The following is a 19040-nucleotide window of genomic DNA, read 5'->3' on the forward strand; positions in this document are numbered from 1 at the left end:
CGCTTGGCCGTGACGATAGCGCCGTCTGAGTGTAATTCAATTTGACCCGTTGCTAATAATGTCCTGAGCCTTATTTAGCAGAGCTCTACGGTTAGATTGCCGCCACTTAATTGAGAGTGACACGATAGCACCGGCAGCTGGCGTGGCACGTCGTCCACCGGGAGAATGTTATGGCAGAGGTGTGTTGAAGAGCGATCCGTGTGTTTAATGTGTCTAACCGCTGATTGTCTTAAGAAATTATTCTGGACGTACCCTTCAGAGACGCGTGTTTTACAGCTGACACTTTAGAGGTGACCCAGGTTATCTGCTATCGGCCAAGGAACGGCTCTAACGGTTAAAGGGGACCTATTTATTTTCCCTCAAACATAATATTATTATACTTCTTGCCTCAAATTTGTTCAGAAGCAGATTTTGGTGAACCGACGAGGTGAAATCAGTGAAAGTTTACGGATTAAATACAACGGAAACCGGAATTTCTGCTCAAACCGATCGAAACTAGGGGCCTCAGGAGGGTGGTGCCACCCACTACCCTCACGAAAATTAACCATGGTTTTAACATGGTAAGCAGACGCATGGTCAACTATGTTTTTTTGCCAGAGAGAATAACTGTGGTTTATGACTTATACTATGGTTTAACCATGGTGTGGTGTGGGGATGGGGGATTTACCTGTTGCTCGTTCGACCAATCAACAAGCAACAGGCATACAGCCACACTGATCCTGGGCCCCAATTTCACAGACCCAGGACAGGTGTGGCTGCAAAAACCACACCATCCCCACATCACACATGGTTTTACCAGGGTTTACAAAAGTATCTCAGCCAAGGTTTCATGGTGAAATGAAAAACCATGGTTTGTGAACCACGTTTATTCTATGGTTTAATCACACTATACAATGATTCTCCTACAGTATTACCACCGTATCACCACCATGGTTTTACTACTATGCTCCATAGTTTACCATGGTTGAACATGTGGTTATCCCATTACCATTGATTTACTCAAATTTCATCAGGTTTAACAAAGGGTCATTTATGGTGTTGCCTTTGTAGTATTAGTATTGTAGTATTGTATTGTATTGTAGTATCGATTTGTATTTGGATTACAGTAAGCCATGAGCATACCATTGTGAAAAAAAAAAAGCTAAAACTGGTTCCTCTCCCAGCCATAACAAACAATCATTGATAAGGCGACAATAAGCATAGTTACCATAAAGTACCATAGTAAACCAAGAGACTAAACCCCTAACCGCCTCTGATGGCTGCGTCCATTTGTGGATAAATAATTGTAAGTGGCTTTGGAAGAAATCGTGGGCGAAACAGTGATGTAATGTCATAACACCCCAATGTTTAACCTGTGGGACCCTAGTAGTCCATGGAAGCGCTGCAGGCGCTAACCCTAACCCTAACCCTAACCCTAACCCTAACCCTACCCTAGCCCTAACCCTAACTGTACCTTAACCCTAACCCTAAACCAAACCCTAACCCTAACCTTAACCCAAACCCAAACCCTAACCCTAACCCTAACCCTGTCCACACCCTAACCCTAACCCTGACCCTAACCCTAACCATACCCTGACCCTAACCCTAATCCTACCCTAACCCTAACCCTAACCTAAAACTTAACCCTAAGCCTAAGCCTAACCCTTAGCCCAAACCCTAACCCTAACCCTAACCCTAACCTAACCTAACCCTTACCCTAACCCTAACCCCTAACCCCTAACCCTAACCTTAACACTAAACCCTAACCCTAACCCTAACTTATGCTAACCCTAACCCCTACCCCTACCCCTAACCCTAACCCTAACCCTAAGAAAAACAGCAAACCATGTTTTTATGGATTACTTTTTATATAAATAAAAAACACAGGTACTCCTCACTTTACGACCGAGTTCCTACAACCAGGTCATTAAGTGAATTGGTCGATAAGTGAGGACCCATGTTATTTCACAGTAAGGGGGCGGGGCTGGTATATATAGTGTATGAAGTATATATAGTGTATATAGTATATATAGTGTATGAAGTATATATAGTGTATATAGTATATATAGTGTATGAAGTATATATAGTGTATATAGTATATATAGTGTATATGGTGTTATTTCATGGTAAGGGGTCGTGGCCATTGAGAACGCTAGTGTACTGAATACTGACAGACTGCAGGAACAAGACTGGTGATGAGAAGAGATGTATACAGTGTATATAGTATATATAGTGAATATAGTATATATAGTGTATAGTGTATATAGTATATATAGTATTTAGAGTAGATATAGTATATATAGTATATATAGTGTATATATAGTATATATAGTGTATATAGTATATAAAGGGTGATGCGTGATGAGATGCTTGACGCTGAGACGTCGTGGTATTGTACACAGTGTACTACACAGACTGGTCAGAGAGCTTGTAGTTAAACAGATTGTTCTTTCAGTGAGTAGTACCAGTATGATAATTGTAATAATCTCGTGGTATTTTTCCAAATGTAGAGCGTTGAATCCAACGGCGATTTTCTTTAAAAAAGTGCACCAAACACATCAGCAGTGCGACAAACCCATTAACGGAAAGCAGCGCGGCAGTGAGAACAAACGCCTCTCACGTGTCGTATGTGGTGGTCGTATGTGGGACGCAGACGTCTTTTAGGGATTCTTCGCCGAAAAGGTTCGACTCGAGCAGCTAAACAGTGATTTTGATTCGGGCGGGGGTGAGGGCGGGGGGGCGGTTGGGTGGTGGGGGTGCCGTTCCATCCTGTGAACCCACAGCGTTGATGTCGTCTTCTCAGTGACAGCGCTCCGCTCCGTGGCCTACTTTAAAACCGGGCTCAAAGCGACACCGCGGCAAGCCCCCGTACCGCGCCGCCAAAGCGACTCCGCCTCAGAAAGTCGACGGCGTTCGTCGGCACAGCCACCGCCATGTCCCCCCCCCACCCCCCCAAAAAAAAAACCGAGATGGATGGAAGCAGATGAAATCCGACAAAGACGCGGCGGCCCGAAAAGTCAGCGAGGGAAAGCGAGGCGGCACGCGCTCCGGTGGACGGCCTTCCTCCATCAATAACACCAATAAACCGGTTGAAGGCGCTTTAGACACAGTTGTCCGTCAGCGCCGGTGATGGCACCATTAAATATTTCTCCATTTGGGGGAAACTTCACTTTCGCTCGCTTTTAACCGCACCTTCATAAAGAACTCAATTTTTTCTTTTTTTTTTGTTCCGTCTCTTTATCGCCCGGGTGCAGGCATCTCAAGGAGCTGAGCGGGAAAAGAAAAGGCCCCATATTTTTCCTTATCCTCATTAGGCGCCACAAAGGGCCCCCCCGCCTGCTTTTGTCTCTTAAATCTGTCTCCTGACCAGCCGACGGGGGCCATGATGGAGCTGGTGCCACGCGGGCTGTGATCGTCTCCGGTGATACCGGAGCCCTGAAAAGAAGTGCTTCGCAAGGAGCCCGGCTAAATGACTTTTTTTTCTTTTTTCCCCGCTCCTCCCCGTCCCGTCCCCCCCCGCCCCGTCCCCGCGGCGTTGCCTCTTCCCTGTCGCGATGATCTCGATCTCGCGGCGGAATGTTCCCAAAATCAAAGTTGCGGACGCACACGTGTTGCTTTTGGACGTCTTAAGCTCGTTTTACGCACTATCGGGTCCAGCTCAGGTTGGCTGTACCGCCGGGGTTTGAAATTTTAGAGAAATGACCCAATTTCCCTTCTTTTTTTTTTTTTTTCTTTTTCCCCTTAACTTTCATGGACTTTAGAATTGTGTTTCTTCCTTTGAAACGCTCTTTTCTCCAGAGACCATTTTTCTGGAGGAGGCATAAAATACGTTTAATCCACACTTGCACTACCCGGCAACAAGAGCATAAACTCAGACAAAAATAAACATTAGGTAACAGCAGAACATTAGGTCATTTCCAAAGTGTCAAATATCGGAGAGTTGCAAGGAGCTGCAGTACGCTTTGTTAAATGGTAATAAGGTGGCGGTATACTTCATTTGTGGTAAATGGGATAAAACATGGTTTGGTCAGTTAATGACTTATGACATCCACGTCTTTTGTCTCTTATATACTGTAAGTATTACTTTGAAATCCCGTGGTCAGTCAAGTCACACACTGATTTATTTATCAGTGATTGTTGTTGGTGTCTGGCTTTGCTCTGTCACACTGGCGACACGCACGCACGCACGCACGCAGGCACGCACGCTCGCGTGTTATTTTGAGGCGGAGTGGGTGTAGAGAAGGGATCCGCCATGTTTGTTAAAGGTCAACCTTCAAGGTGTCATTAGCATGGGGCGGGCCGTGGATTGCGTGTTTCCACCTCTTTCTGTATCGCATGCAGGAACGCATCGTCTCTAATTAAACACTGGAATCTCTCGGACGTCTCATGTAATAATGATACAGTTGGGAAGTGGTTTGTTTACAAGCGATTAACACAACAGACACAAGGTGCTTTACAATTTGCCTGCAGGGTCATTATGTTATGTTGGGGCTGCCAATGTCAACACTAGATTATGCATTGATACAATAAGTGTGTGTGTGTGTGTGTGTGTGTGTGTGTGTGTGTGTGTGCGTGCGTGCGTGCGTGCGTGCGCGCGCCGTGCCACTGCCACTACGCCGTAGATAGGACCATCCATCAGTTCAAAGAGCAGAATAACCAAGAGTGACATTCAATTACACTATGCTAATTTGTATTTATTTATTTATTTATCGGGCTTTTTCGCCATTCATTTGCTTAATTAACTGTTCTGGACACAAGCTATCATGAGCAGATTGCAATATTCCTTCCAATAACAAACCGTAATGAAATATATTATTAGCAATAACGTTAATGGAACGAGTGGAGTGCGACTCGTCACGCCGGCAGGATGGATGGCGTCTTCAGGACAATGAGAGCGACCGGCGCGGGGATTTGGAAACAGGCCCCCCCTGCGTATGAACCCCGACACGCCTGGAAACTTGTTTTGGACGGGTGTTGAAATGTGCACTCCTGCTTTTTATTTTAATGCGTCATTTGTGTCATATTGTCTGCCAGTCACGAGAAGGCAAGTGTTATTATATAAGTATATATTCCCAACAGTATTTCATAACTGTTGACAAATTCCCGTCAACTGGTCCGTATATATGTATAAATTTGGGGTTTTATTTTCTTCTTTTTTTTTACCCTGACTGTTATTGCAAATGGGACCTTATTCTCAATTAAAATGCAATTAAGATTTTAATTAATGTGGCTAAAAGAAAGTGCTGCCTGCTTTGACAGGAACCACTGAACCCAAGGCATGTGAAGGTAATTACAGTTTTTTGTTTTTTTTTGCTGTGCCGTGCAGCCTCTTTGGCGAGGGGTTCGGGGGATTCTCATTAAAGCTTCATTTTAATTTTATTTTTTTATTTTTTGTTTCGCAATCTGGCCTTTATGTGGCGCTTTAAAGTTGATAAACCTCCACAGGTGATATTACTTTTACCACCTGTGATTACTTGTATGTAAGTACAGTATTCATCATTTTTCGATACTTTTACGCAGGATTTTTCTTTTTGCTAACCCTAACCCTAACCCTAACCCTGCAGCAGTTTTCTGCAGCAGGGGTGGCGTATTATTATTCCACCGTTATGATGCTCTGTGTATTACTGTATTATTATTTATGACCCGTGTGCAGAGGGAGCTTTGTGGGCGTGGTGCCCGTTCCTCCATCACGCGTCACCAACCTGACATGACGTCCCTCTAATTGGACGGAGAGAAAAACAGAGCGCTGTTCTTCCTCACCTCGGCGGCCGACGCGATCAAAAAGGTGAAGGAGCGTCCCCGTCGGGGAATCAGGAGGGTCCGACCAGGAGGATGTTGGGTCGGAGCCCGGGGCCCTGTTCACCGCTGGGAGGACACACCCACTGTGTGAATATAAAATACACTGTTATAGTACAAAATACACAGTTTTAGTGCTAAATACACAGTTTTAATACAAAATACACTATTGTGGTACTAAATACACTGTTTGCATATAAAATACACTGTTTTAATGCAGAATAAACTGTTGTCGTACTAAATACACTGTTTTAATATAAAATACACTGTTTTAATACAAAATACACTGTTGTAGTATAAGTTCACTCTATAAATACAAAATACATTGTTGTGGTACAAGTACACTGTTTTAGTGCTAAATATACAGTTTTAATACAAAACACACTGTTGTAGTACAAAATACACTGTTTTAGTGCTAATTTTACAGTTTTGATACAAAATACACTGTTATAGTTCAAAATACACTGTTTGAGTACAAAATACACTGTTTGAGGGCTTAATACACTGTTTAAATACAAAATACACTATTTTGGTACAAAATACACTGTTTTAGTGCTTAATACACAGTTTTAATACAAAATACTGTGTTGTAGTACTGAATACACTGTTTTGGTACAAAAAACACATGTTGTAGTCCTAAATACACAGTTTTAATACAAAATACACTGTTGTAATACTAAATACACTGTTTTGGTTGGTACAAAATACACTGTTTTAATACCAAATACACTGTTGTAGTACTAAATACGCTGTTTTAATATGAAAAGACAAGTTCCTTCATTAGCTGCACACAATATATTTTGAATAGTGAGTGGATTTTTTTGCAAAAAACACCCGATACTGTTCCTGATTATTATAATTATTTTACTATTATTTCAATGTTTTAACACAAATTCATTTTGATGTTTTGAACAAGACCAGAACAATTCATGTTTTAATTCTTTCGTTTTCTATTTTCGTTTATAATGTTTTCAGCTGAGATTACAAAATACAGCTCAAAATACAGTTTTCCTATTCAGTCACAGAGGGTACTTTGAAGTAACATTATGGGTGTGAATATGTTGACGCTGAATAAATGTCAAAATGACTGAATGATATTCAGATAATTTGATTGACAAACAGCTTTTCCTTTTTTTTTTTTTTTTTAAATCCTGTTTTTTTTTGTTTCGTTTTTTTGCGTGTCAGCCGTCGTCGCTCCTCTTCGCCGCCGTATGAATAAAGAATTAAGTCCATCCGCCGCCGCTGACTTTGATCCCGTTCGCCTTCAAGTAGCGGCTCCATTAAAGGATGAAAAGGCAAAGATCTGGCCATTGTTGAAGAAGAACCCCATCAAATGACACGGGGGAGGTGACTCCTGCTTTCGGCCGCCATGACACGCGCTGGCAGGTGAGGGATGGGAGAGATGGGGGACGTCCGGCCGGGTATTGATTGACTGAGCCCGGCACCGGCTCCTTCCTCCCACTGTCAATCACCCCCGTCCCCCGCCCGACTGCCCTCCTCCCCCACGGCTCCCCCTCCCGGCTCCTGCCCTCATTTAACTTCATTACCGCCGGGCTGACAGCCAGCGAGGGGCCGACAGCAACCTGCGACCCTCTCCTGTAACTTCCCTCTCACACTTCCTTCCTCTTCCTCTTCTCCCGCCTGGTTGTTCCTGATTGAAAAACGGGAGGAATCATGGCCCCCGCCCCCACCCCCACCCCCACCGCGCCCCACTGCCGCCCTCCCACCAGTCGAGCTCGGTGGCATTGATAACGGTCTGACACGCCGCAGCGGAGAGCGCTGGCATCGATTCTCCCCTCCTCCCACCCTCTTGTACTTCACTGTTTCTTTCTCATCCTTAGGTTCATCTTTCTGCTCGTTGTTTTTTCGGGGCGTCATTTCTATTTTTATTTTGTATTCATTGTTTTTTTTTTTTTTGGGGCTTAAGAGGTATCTGAAACGGCAGAACGCGCAGTCGTGGTTGAGGTCTCGTTACAACCGGGACGTTTCAGACGCCTTGTCATTCCAGTTTGATCGATACCCATCTACATTTGGAGCAGAAATTTGGCGAAAAACGGTCGTAACTTCCTTAGTTTCAGAGCGGGTCACAGAGCGACCCCCTTGGTGACATCGTCAGACGAAGTTATGCAAGTCCAGGCTTCGCCATTCGGAACTCATTCCCCTCCAGCCACTGGCGAGTATGGCACCGAGGGTGAAGAAGGGTCATTTACCTTTGCAGATCTGGGTGCCTAGCTACTTCGTACTCCCGGGTGGTGTGGTTTAAGTGGCCACACCTGGACATATGGACCATAAGGATTCGGCCAGGGATTAATCAGCGAGCAACAGGTAAAACCCCCTTTTCCACACACACACACACAGCAGAGGAGCCCTTGTCATGACACGTTTTCCATCTGCTCCGGGCTTGTTCCACCTTGCCCTCTCGCTACAGTTAAACCGGTACGTTCAACCCTGTCGCCGTTTTGATGACTCGCAACTTGACAGTAAATAAACGGCGTGGGACTCGACGTGGAAGTTGAAGACTTGACTTGACTTGAGTCATGATGACTCGAATGACTGGTTTGTGTTCTTTGTAATTCACTGAAATACTGAACAAAAACGCAATCGGCAAACAAAAAGGTACTCTGGTTGGGCTCTCGGAGAGTCCCCCTCACCTCATGTTGTCGCGGCTCGGTAGCAGATGGTCAAATGTTGCAGTAATACATGAACGGTGCCATCGTGCAGTTTGAGATTTCCTCATCAAACAGGAGTTGGTGTTCAGAAAGGTGTAAGATGTAAACAAGGGACGGTGTTTTTTTCTCTTCCGTGTTAAGCTCCGTGCCCCGTGTTTGGCCCGTGAAGCGCCTCGCTCCTCCATGTTTGTTTACGTTCGCTCCCACGTGCAGATGACGTAGAGCACGGTGACTCCGAACGGCGTCACGTGTTGCCGTAAAGCAGTTCTGCTGCTGATTCGCGACATAGTGATAGAAACGGTATAAAAGACCCACCGAAGTCTTTTTTTTACTATTTTGACCACATCGGATCCACACTAATGCCGCTGGTCTGTCCCGATTTTTTTAAATAAGTAAAATCAACGAAAACATTGATTATTTAGTCTGTACTTATCTGTTTTACACTACTTTTAAGTTACTCACAAAAATGAGCGCAGAGGTCCGACTAGGCATTATAAATCCATCCATGCTTGTCTACACTACACGGACATGGCTCTCCAAGCAGGAAATGATGCTGCGTTCATGGGAAACTCTGAAAACTAATTTGTTTCGGAAGTGATGATGGGTTCACTGGAACTCTGAAAAAAAATATATACATATACATTTAATTTAATAACATCTATTTTCATTTTTATTTATCAAAAAGTTCTTTGTGTGTTTATTTTTATTTATTTATTTGGTTATAAGTTAAATGTTCTCAAATATAGATACTTAAATAAAAGTGCATTGCACTGCTGCCTCACAGCAAGAAGGTCCTGGGTTTGATTCCCGCCTGGGGCGCTGTTGGCACCGTGCTCCGGCGGTTAAGTGAAGCGGTGGACGGACCAATCAGAGGCTGCGCTTCAGGACGCTCTGACTGACGTAGACTGGGACATGTTCCAAACAAGTTCAAGTGACGTCAGCGAGTTTACGGAGGTTGTAGTAAGTTTTGTGGCTACGCTCGCGGATGAAATCGTTCCCACGGTGAAAGTTCGGATATTTCCAAACCAGAAACCATGGGTTGATAAATCCATCCTTGGCGCTCTGAATGCTCGCACGGCCGCTTACAACGACGGACTTGTATCTGGTAACATGGACAATTACAAAGCGGCGTCGTACAATCTGCTGAGGGCGGTGAGGGACGCTAAACGGACGCACAGAGAGACCGTGGAGCTGCAGATGGAGCGGGGGGACACAAGACGCTTGTGGGAGGGGCTGCGAACAATCACAAACTTCAAGAGCAGCTCCTCCCCAGCCACGAGTGTGGACGCCTCCCTGGCCAACCAACTGAACTCCTTTTATGCGCGGTTCGAGTCTGGCAGCAGCACCGCTAGCTCGCCGGGTAATTGGAGTTACACCGCTGGGGACGAGCGCGCACTCTCAGTGTCCGTGCACGAGGTCAGGAGGGCTCTGATGCGGGTGAACACCAGGAAAGCTGCGGGCCCAGATGGCATATCTGGACGAGTACTGAAGACCTGTGCTAACCAGCTAGCTCCGGTGTTCACCACAATATTCAACATCTCCCCGGCTGAATCAGTGGTCCCATCCTGCTTCAAGAGGTCCACCGTCGTTCCTGTCCCGAAGATCGCCTCTCCAACCTGCCTGAATGACTACCGTCCGGTGGCCCTCACCTCGGTGGTCATGAAGTGGTTCGAGAGGCTGATTAAGGATTACATCTGCGCCACCCTCCCCCGCACCTTGGACCCGTTGCAGTTCGCGTACCGGCAGAACAGATCCACGGATGACGCGGCCTCCCAGGTACTGCACACCACGCTCACGCACCTGGATGGCCAGAAGGGGGCCTTTGTGAGAATGCTGTTCATCGATTATAGTTCAGCTTTCAACACCATAGTCCCCACCAGACTGGCTGTCAAGCTGTTGGAGCTCGGATTGAATGGTCCGCTGTGCACCTGGATCCTGGACTTCCTCACAGGCCGCCCCCAGGTGGTCATGGTGGGGAAGTACATGTCAAGCTCCCTCACCCTGAATACAGGATCCCCCCAGGGCTGCGTCCTCCGCCCCCTACTGTACTCCCTGTACACACATGACTGTGTGGCCAGGTCCAGCTCCAACACCATCATCAAGTTTGCTGACGACACCGTGGTCGTGGGCCTGATCACCGACTGCGATGAGAAGGCCTACCGCGAGGAGGTGGCTGACCTGTCACTCTGGTGCCAGGACAACAGCCTCCACCTGAACGTCAGCAAAACCAAGGAGCTGATTGTGGACTTTAGGCGTGGATCACAATCGAGGACGCACGCGCCCTTGTGGATTAATGGGACTTCTGTCGATAGGGTGAGCAGCTTCAGATATCTGGGAGTCCACATCACAGAGGACTTAACATGGACTGTTCACACAGACACTCTGGTGAGAAAGGCGAGGCAGCGTCTCTACCACCTCAGGCAGCTGAGGAAATTCCGGGTCTCGGTGAGGATCCTCAAGTCCTTCTACTCTGGAGCAGTGGAGAGCATCCTGACAGGCAACATCACTGCCTGGTTTGGGAACTGTACTGCCCAGGACAGGCGGGCCCTGCAGAGGGTGGTGCGTTCAGCTGAACGTACCACTGGAACTACCCTCCCCCCCTTGCAGGAGTTATACACCAGGAGGTGTAGTAGCAGAGCTGCAGGATCATGAAGGATCCTCATCACCCCAACAACGGACTGTTTCAGCTGCTGCGGTCAGGCAAGCGCCTCCGCAGCCACACAGCGAGAACAGAGAGACTGAGACAGTTTTTTCCCGCACGCCATTAGAACTGTCAACGCTGACCTCACCAGGGGTCCTAACCGAGCCATGCACTAGGCTCCACTACCTACTGTACTGTATGTAGCATACTGTACCGCATACTGTGTCACTGTTCAGGGTTGTTCGTGATGCCGTATTGCTGCGCCGTACTGTTGTATACTGTGCTGTATTATCCCAAACACTACTCCCTCTATTCACATTCACATGCCACTTTAATTCACATGCCACTTTAAATGCACATATCTGTATATACATAGGCATATTCCTTCTATCTATTCCATTTTATTTCAATTCATTTTTATTGTATTTTATTCTATATATTTTTATCTTATTCTATAAGTATTCCACTTACTGTATTACGTTTTAGGAGTCAGTTAGTCGGTCTATTAGAAAGGAATTTTCTACTTTTTATTTTGTTTTCTATTTTTTCCTAGGACATATTGTGTGCTATCACCGGGTGCGTTGCATTACATTTCACTGCATATATGTATGGAAGTATGTATATGTATGTGACAAATAAAAAATCTTGAATCTTGAATCTCTTGAATCAAAAGCATGCACACATCACCATCTGACCAGCGATGGACGCACGTCCACGAATGCTGCCCACTGCTCCTGGCTGCGCCCCCAGAGGAAGGACAAGCCAGGATGGATTAAATGCAGAGGCCTCATTTCACCGGCCACCATCCAAAGCGTGTGTGTGTGTGTGTGTGTGTGTGCATGCTGTGTGACAATTAAAGATTCTTCTGCTGAAAGCAGCTCTAGACCAACCATTTATTTTGTGTCCACACTGCTTCATCCAGGAACAATCGTAGTTCTTAAAACAGCGTTCTTCAGGGAAATCGAAACTGAACGCCAGCAGAGTAACATGCAGTGACATAAGTGCCCGTTGGTTGATTAGTCCGGACATAAATCCACAGTGTTTGTAACTACAGTGTTGTAAATTGTGCTGTGTTTCACAGAACCTGAAAAACTGTAATACATGCCTAAAACGACTGCAGCTATATTTATTTATTGTTTTTTATTTTGGTTTTTTTTTAAGATTATATTTGCTATTTCGTCTTTTTGTTTCTGTATATTTTCACATGTTTAAATATATTGCAATTTTCTTTTTTATATTTTTCATTCCATTGCTTTATTATTATATCTATCTATCTATCTATCTATCCATCTATCTATCTATCTGTCTATCTATTTTCCGTTCTTCCTTCCTTCCTTCCTTCCCCCTACTGTGTCCTGTTCTTGTTCCCATCAAGGTCACCTGCCACACTCCTCATCCGCCCCGTCCATGGCCCGTCCCCTGAGAGGCCGGACGTCAAGCTGTCGTCTGGAGGCGTTTGTCTCTCTCTACCTGTTTCCTTTCACACTTTCTTTTTTTTTTTTTTTCTCAAAACCAGAAATGATTTTTACATGGCGCTGCACAGCGGTCGTGGGGGCAAATCTCTAATAACATCGGCTGTCTGCGGTGTCTGGCTTTTTTCCAACACTCGGAAGCAGAGGAGCAAAGTAAGCAAAATGCATGCTAAGGAATTTTTTTTTTTAAGTGAAACAAAACGTACGTTGATCTTTATCATTTTGCAATCGCTTGCTTGGCCGCTAGATTCAAGTACTCGTTCAATTGACAAGATTCAAGATTCAAGAGGTTTATTCGTCACATACATATACATACTTTCATACATATACGCAGTGAAATGTCAATGCAACGCACCCGGTGATAACACACAATATGTCCTAGGGAAAATTTATTTCTAATAGACGAGCTAACTGACTCCTAAAACGTAATACAGTAAGTTGAATACTTATAGAATAAAATAAAAATATATAGAATAAAATAAAATACAATAAAATAAAATGAGATAAAATGGAATAGATAGAGGGAATATGCTTATGTATATGGAATAGCCAATTATGTATATACAGATATGTGCATTAAAGTGGCATGTGAATTAAAGTGTCATGTGAATGTGAATAGAGTGAGGTAGTGTTTGGGATAATACAGCACAATATACAACTGTACAGCGCAGCAATACGGCATCACGAACAACCCTGAACAGTGACACAGTATGCGGTACAGTATGCTACATACAGTACAGTGAGGTAGTGGAGCCTATGTGTGAGGCTCAGTGAGGACCCCTGGTGAGGTCAGCATTGACAGTTCTTATGGCTTGCAGGAAGAAACTCTGTCTCAGTCTCTGTGTTCTCGCTGTGTGGCTGTGGAGGCGCTTGCCTGACCGCAGCAGCTGGAACAGTCCGTTGTTGGGGTGATGAGGATCCTTCATGATCCTGCAGGCTCTGCTACTACACCTCCTGGTGTATAAGTCCTGACAATTCATAATCTTTGAGAATATCAAATGAACAATTTAATATAGATCCCCAGATACAATGGAAGCATTTAGTAATGGAATGGGTCCATGCAAACATATGTGTGCATATATTTGCATGGACCCATTCCAATACAAGATCATTTCCCATCTATATTGTGTGTTCAAACACTGATTAACACTGATCATAGAGTATATTATAATTACTCCTCCTGTAAGTCTCCTATAGAAGTGTTCTTGAATATACACTCACATGGCATTTTGTGGAAATGTGTATACAGATATATATATATATATATATATATATATATATACACATACAATATGTAGTGTATATATTGTTCTATAAATTGCTCTTTGCAAATTCACATCTAACTTGTGAATTCATGATTAGAGAGTATATTAAACACAGTTATACTATAGAAGTCTCTTACTGTATACAACTGTTATAATGTGTGTGTGTGTGTGTGTGTTTATGTGTGCGCGCGCGTGTTTGTATGTGTGTGTGTGTTCTCTCAGCATATCCCATATACACTCGAGGTATTTCGTATTGAAATTGCTCTATGCAAATGCCTATTTCCCCAATCTTAACGTGAGAAATATCACCGCGGCTGAGCTTCTGGAGTGCGGCCGCAGAAGCACTTCATATGGAAATGACATGAGCCGCTGTACCTGTCATTTAAAATGGAGACGCTGTTTAAATGCATCAGTGTCTTGAATGAACGACATCAGCACATTCGAGGCGTCAGGTTTCTCATGAGCAGGATTTCAATTGAAAAGTTAAATTAGACTTTGTCTTCGCTGAAACTTAAGGAGGAGGTGACTACGTGTTGGGCGACAATGATAATCTGAACCGTAGCTCGACAGTACGTCCTCCATATCTCCATGATACAAAGGCGTCCATCAGAGGGAGATGAAAGCGAGAGGAGAGAGTTTTTACCGGCAAAGTTTTTCTCCTTTTTTGTCACTTTGCCTTTGTCCTCAGACGGCGCTGGGAGAACTATCCCCTGGAAAAAAAAAAAAAAGAAAAAAAAGGAGGTCAAGCTTTCAGGACGACGCATCTGCTTTGTGAATTACTCTCTCAAAGTGGATCGGGTGCAAATAGGACGTGACAGATGACAGGGCCCCTTTTTGTTCGTCGCCATGGTAATGAAGATTGAACAACGGTGTGCCAGGTTCACCACCGTGGAGACATTTTTTTTGGGGGGGGGGGGGGGGGGGGGGGCAATACCTTGATCACCGTTAATCCAATGAACGGTCCTTGTTTTTCTTTTTTTTGTCTTTTTGTGGAATTCGTTTGTTTCAAATAAGAGGATGATTCACTGCTGCATCATCGCACTCGTCGAGCATCTGTTGCACCGAACAATGCAAAGTAACAGCTTGTGTCCTTGTAAACTGCAGTTTGGACATTTTTGAAATGGCTGATAATGCATAGTTTGTGTACAAATTATAATATATATTGTCTAGCAACCCCTTCTTCTTTGACAAAATACGGTCGGTTTACGCTTCATGTTTAATGCTAATTCTCTGCACCGTAATAGCAGTTGTTTCTGCAGCCTCTTATTATTTTAGGATTTATAGTTTATTTCGGTTTTTCCACTTTCAATGCAAAGACACAAAGGAGACGGGGAATAAAAGAGAGGCAAGACAGCGACAACGGGACAACATAACCGCAACATGGGGGGAAAAAACGGTCGGAAAAAAAAAAATAACAACATGGATCAAAAAAAAACCCCAAAAAAACACCAAAATTGTCCCGAGGTGGGCAACAAAAAGCGGCGCGTCACCCTGTCACCTGTCACTCAGTCTGCAGCTGCAGCTCCTCCCGCGTTGGACACGCCCACCTGTGACCCGCCCATTACACCGGCCACGTCTTTCCCCCCGATGTAGGCGGATGTTTCTCAGCTTCACCGGCGGCTCTGCGAGATGGCGGCTCTGCGAGATGTCTGCTCTGCGCGCTGCTTCCCCGGCTTCACCGTCCGTCGTCGAACGTCTCCGTCTGAAGGAGCGGGGCGAGAGAGCCCTTGTTGCCGAAGTTATTTCAGCAAAAACAAAACAAAAGAAAAAAAAAACAAAAAAACACAACCCCTCCCACCCCGGCCGCCCCCCCGCAGTACTCGAGCGTGATTAAAGAATGGGTTAGTCAGCAGAGGAGTGAACCTTTCCTCCCTCCAGACGTCCTCCGCTCCCGCTCCGCTCTTCCTCTTTGTCCCCCCCCCCCCCGGTGACGTTTGGGTCCTCCATGCGTCAGCGCCATGATTCTCATTCATGTGTTAATGTGTTCCCGAGCGGGCCCCCACCTCCAGCACCGCCCCGCTGCTGCCGACCCCCACCCACCCCCCGTAGTAACTCCTCTCCTCCTTCCTTTCCACGGCTGCCGAACGCACCGTGAAACCGGGTTTTATCGCTCCTCCCGCCCAGCGGAATGTTTCCCGACGCGTCCTGTTTATTTCCGAGGGTTGGGTGGAGGTGGGGGGACGGGGGTGGGGAGCGTTTCGGGGATAAACAATTTATTGAAATGTCACCGGATTCCGCGCGGCCCCCGAGAACTCTGGGCCGGCGCCAGAGGGACGGCAGGGCTGACATTAGACACGAAGCGGCGTTCGGCGCGGCTGACATGCACAGGCGCGCCGAACGCTGCCGTTCTGCGCCGACGGCGATTCCCAGAGGGGGCCACGCCCGACTATTGGGATGAAATGTCTCACAGCCCGGCTCAGGGGCCGAGCCCCCGTCGCCGGCGCGGGGGCTGGGATCATGGCGGAACTCGGACTCGGAGGGAGCGGCTGCGACGGGCGTCAGGGACTCCTCGTGTGGTGACGTGGGCGCGTTTCATCCTCCTCCCCAAACAGGAAGCAGCTCAGTGCAGCGTGACGGAGGACGAGGCCACGGCCTGCGTCCAGCACAAACACATCCTCCACATTCCAGGCAAGGCAGGGCAACAACACCACCACAACACCACCACAACACCACCACACCACCGCAACACCACCACAACACCACCACCACAACACCACACCACCACCACAACACCACCACGACACCACATCAACACAATACAACAACACCACAATACAACTCAACAACACACAACAAAACAACACACCCACTCTGCAAATTTGGAATGTTATTTTAAAAAGTATTGTTTGGTTTTATTACTTTATCTATCTATCTATCTATCTATCTATCTATCTATCTATCTATCTATCTATCTATCTATCTATCTATCTATCTATCTATCTATCTATCTGTCTGTCTGTCTGTCTGTCTATCTATCTATCTATCTATCTATCTATCTATCTATCTATCTATCTATCTATCTATCTATCTATCTATCTATCTATCTATCTATCTATCTATCTATCTGTCTATCTATCTATCTATCTATCTATCTATCTATCTATCTATCTATCTATCTATCTATCTATCTATCTATCTATCTATCTATCTATCTATCTATCTATCTATCTATCTATCTATCTATCTGTCTGTCTGTCTGTCTGTCTGTCTGTCCATCTATATGATCAGTGAACACAAAGATCAGGAGTCTTTATCTCGCCACAGAAAGTAAAGTAACTGACACACTGTTTGTTTACGTGGTCCATGCACTCATCTAAAAGCAGCTGTTATCTCAAAGCCGTTCATCTTCAGTGTCGTGCACTTCTGCAGGTTGCTCATTTGGCACAGTGGTGGAATTAGCGCCGGCCAACACAGAATTAAGCAAGAAAACCAACAACAACAACAACAACAACTAAGCGAGAAGAAAACAGGGATGAGACCGAGGCGCCCGTCTCACCCATCGAGCTCAACACTTATTTATTATTATTATTTTTTTGCTTCCCACACATTTTCGGAAACCGTGCATGAGAACATTCCTGATTTACGTTGTAAATTATGTTGTGGTTTCTATAGCGCTCGGTGCCGCTTCGCAGGATGATCTGAGCTCGAGGTGCCCAGCAGAATTTCCGACGTGGAGCGTTTCAAAATGAGAAGGGAATTATATTTCCCGAAAACAAATCTGTACTAAAAGTTTGTTGAGAGGTGACTTTTTTTCATTTTTTTTTTAGTTTTGAAGGGTTTTATTATTTCATTCTGACATTATTCATTCAGACAACTTGAGAGTCTCTCAGGGCAAATCAATCTCCAGTAACCTGTGGTATCCACTTTTAAAATATTCTGTAATGGGCATCTGTGCCTTGAAGGTGAAGCAAATCTGCATTCACAACATTTTTTAAGCAAATTGGATATTCCGGCTATTTGGCTTAAATCCTTATTTACGGATAACGTTTTGAAAAAAAAAAAAAAAAAAGAGTTCCCGTTGAGTGGCGACTGTGTGTGGCGAGAACAGATAGGACGAGCAATTCTCAGGAGTTTTTAAAAACTGGCATTTAAGTTGGTCCTTTGAACGCAGGGGTAATTAGGAAATCAAATGAAGCAAACGCATTATCATATGCCAATCGCCCGAGCGCAGCCCGAAAAAAAAAAAAAAGTGCTGTGGGATTTCACAGAAATATACCGTGCGCAGTAAATGATTCATACCCTATCACGATGGCGGGGGAGAGCGCGGCACAATGTTTGTGATGCAGACCGTGCGCGCTTCACAATTTACATGTTAAGTATTAGCTGACACTCGGCCGGGACGGGGTGCATTCCTAATCGCTGCGACAGTGGAATCATTTCAAGTATTTGGATTGCCGGCGCCACAAACTGCCGCCAGCGAGGGGCGGGGGGCGAGGAGCGGTGGCGACGGCCCCGGCCGGCCGTGTAGGGCCACGTTACCTCTAACCCCCAAATGATCACGTACAAGCAGGTCAGAGTGGGAGCGAGAGGGTGGGGCGGGGGGCTGCGGTGAATATTTAAAGAGAATGTTATCGTATCCATGCAGGTGGAGGAGGCAGGAGGTGACGGGATTGTGAGGAGCGGAAGCTCCTGTTTGAGGGGACCAGGGGTCGAAGGAAGGAAGAAGGAGGTGACTGAAGGCACATTCATGCCAACACTGTGGAGCAGAGAGAGGCGCTGCGGGGAACGTCCCTCTTAAAAAAAAAAATATATATATATATATATATATATATATATATATATATATACAGTGGTACTTCGACTTATGACTGCATCTACATACGACTAATCCAAGATACCAGTAGCGATATTCGCGAAAATTTGTATCGACTTGCGACCGACTGCTCCAGGATACAATCGTGGAAATTTGCAGTTGGCGCGTTGGCGGCCAGTCAGCAGTCAGTTAGCAGCCAGTAAGCAGTCACTCAGCAGTCAGTCAGCAGCCAGTCAGCAGTCAGTCTGCAGCCAGTCAGCAGTCAGTCAGCAGTCAGTCAGCAGTCAGTCAGCAGCCAGTCAGCAGTCAGTCAGCAGCCAGTCAGCAGTCAGTCAGCAGTCAGTCAGCAGTCAGTCAGCGGGCGACCTACATGGTGTGTGCACGTAGTTCGTGGCTTATCGATATTTCTTTCATATTTACTGTGTTTGTTCTGTGTATTTTGTTTATTTTCACCCTTCATGATTT

Source organism: Zeus faber (assembly GCF_960531495.2).
Source record: "Zeus faber genome assembly, chromosome: 8".
Taxonomy (NCBI): domain Eukaryota; kingdom Metazoa; phylum Chordata; class Actinopteri; order Zeiformes; family Zeidae; genus Zeus; species Zeus faber.